This window comes from Gadus chalcogrammus, chromosome 1 (assembly GCF_026213295.1).
Source record: "Gadus chalcogrammus isolate NIFS_2021 chromosome 1, NIFS_Gcha_1.0, whole genome shotgun sequence".
In the NCBI taxonomy this organism is placed as follows: Eukaryota; Metazoa; Chordata; class Actinopteri; order Gadiformes; family Gadidae; genus Gadus; species Gadus chalcogrammus.
The window spans coordinates 26,107,445-26,109,944 of record NC_079412.1 but is presented as its reverse complement, the minus strand read 5'-3'; the positions used below and the strand labels follow the sequence as shown (position 1 = coordinate 26,109,944).

The 2,500-nt window shown below is 44.4% G+C and overlaps 1 pseudogene; it reads right to left on the bottom strand.

Annotated features, from left to right (window-relative positions):
- Positions 1 to 2,500, bottom strand: part of LOC130387381 (kinesin heavy chain-like) — a 15,592-nt pseudogene that overhangs the window by 9,942 nt on the left and 3,150 nt on the right.

The window sequence follows — 2,500 nt, the reverse complement described above, 5'->3', positions numbered from 1 at the left end:
TAAAAAATTGACAGCTATTCCTGCTTGTAGTAAGTAAGTTAGTAAAATTTCTTGACATCGGAAGTAAAAAATAAACAGCCAATAGCGCCATCTATACAATGGTGGCGATAATGGGCTACTGCAGCTCACCGTTCCTCCAGCGGTTGAGTTCAGCCTCCAGCCTCTGGAGAGTCTCCTTCATGGTCTTGTTCTTCTCCTTCTCCTTCTCGTACTTCTTCCGCTTCCACTGCTCCGCCGTCAGCTCAAGGTTGATGGAGGCCGTGTTCCTGATGGTCTTGGCACTGTGAGAGGAAGATGGAGAAGAGATAATGACAAGGTTATCGACATTTTACATTTAGCATGTGTTTTTTTGCAAAAGCAATACATTATGTGATTGACCTTAAAGTAGACCATGATGAGGGAGTCAATCTAAATAGAATACTGCAGCCGGTCTAACATTCACAAGTGTGGACAACTCTAGAAAACAGGGTCACCTGGATTTTCGATATAAAAAGGACAAATATCATTACAATGAAGGATATCTAATCAGGGTTAGTTAGGCGTTAGGGTGAGGTAATCCTTTTTACTTTGCTAGGGATAGGATTAGGGTTAGGGTTAGGGGTTAGGGTTTCCACATGACTTGACGGCGCACTATGTTTAGTTCTCCTGACCGAAATCTGGCGTTAAAGCACAATGTATTCTGTTATAAGCAGAGTGTGTGTGTGTGTGGTGCGTGTGACATGCATGCGTGCGTGCGTGCGTGCGTGCAGGCGTGTGTGCAGAGTATGCATACCGTTGGCCGAACATCAGGGTGGACTTGGTCTCGGCGTCGTTGTAGGATGACGGGGAGCAGCAGATGAACATGGTGGTCCTGCAGTTCCCGCCCAGAGAGTCCTGCAGGATGCGGGTCATCTTGCTGTCCCGGTACGGCACGTGGGTTTTCTACAGAGGACAGGGTTCACAGTCAGACCAGTTAGGACAGGTTATGAATGTAGGATGTGCGTGGTTGGAGGACACTAGCTTACTGCTAACCGGCGACAGAAGGACCTTGGTTGGGTGAGCGTGTGGTTGGAACGAGTCCATGTTTGGAAAGTCAAAAGTGCGGGATGTTGCTGCTCCACTTGTTTGTGCTAATTCCCAAAACTGAGATGGCCGACGCAAAACTGCACAGAGGGACTTTTAGTTTCTAATTTGGGATGTTTCACCTTGAGAAGAGCCCCAATAGAGTGATTCTGCTGGAGACAGGCTATAGACAGAATAAAGGAGATGCCAGTAAGCATATATCTAGCAGTAGTAGTAGTAATACTACTAGTAGTATGGAGGTGGTTTTAGAAAAAGATGAAAGACAGCATTCATCAAAGGAAGTAATAAGACATTTTGGTTTAGGTTTTTTATGTGTGACTTGGCAAACTTTGCAATTCTGCAATTTCTCATAAGATGTTTAATGAAGCACATTTCAGTTAGGGAAATATAGTACATCAAACACACGTGCACGCGCATGCATGTGCGCACCCACTGAATACGACCTTTACTGTCAGCATGCAACGCTGAGTCTTTAAAAGGTGACTGATTAAAGCCCTCCACCTCAATAATCTTCAATTTTAGAATTGGCTGACATTTTGGCAGGGTGTGGGTGTCTGTTGAGCTGGCAGTTGGGAGGACAGCCTGGCTCCAGGACATTTGCGAGTGAGGCGTTAATTAACAGGAAAGACTGCAAGTGTGATGAATTATAAAATGACTGCGTCTGTCAATAATATAGTGAAAAGCCTAAAAAGATAAACATTCATGAAGAATAAATACATTTGTATAGACGTTTCGGTGCTGAATCATGAATGTATAGTTCCAATTTAATGCAGTATATTTGATCAATGTAAAAGTGCAGAGAATTGAACAATGGTTCAGTGGTGGAAGTATATAGCTTCAAGAGCTAAACTGGCACCTCATCACAAGACAAAGCATTAGGGATCAGGGGATTGGAAATGATGGATACGATTATATTACAGAATGCCCAGGGTTTGCATATGTGCCACTTAGGAGCCATGATAGAAGCATTCTTTTTTAATGTATTATATGTAAGGGTTATTTTCTAGCAAATAATTTTAAATAATGGAGAACTGTATCCTGAGCTCATGTTCATGGTTGCTTGCTTGTGTGTGTGTTGTGTGTGTGTGGGTGTGTGTGTGTGTGTGTGTGGTGTGTTGTGTGTGGTGTGGGTGTGTGTGTGTGTGTGTGTGTGTGTGTGTGTGTGGGTGTGTGTGTGTGTGTGTGTGTGTACTAGATACTGTATGCTCTACTTGGTAATAACTGATCGAAGATTTCACTTCATACTCTGTGTGGAGAACCCCCAAAGGAGCCAACAGAACTATAACGTGTGAAATGAACAGGTCAGCTCTCTTCCCAATGTTCAGGAGCATTCCAGAGCGTTCCAGAGCGTTCCTCACCGTTCCTCGGCCAGGGCGGAGATGACGTTACCCCAGCGCAGACAGAGGCTTGTTGATGTTCTTGGCCTCGTCCAGCACAG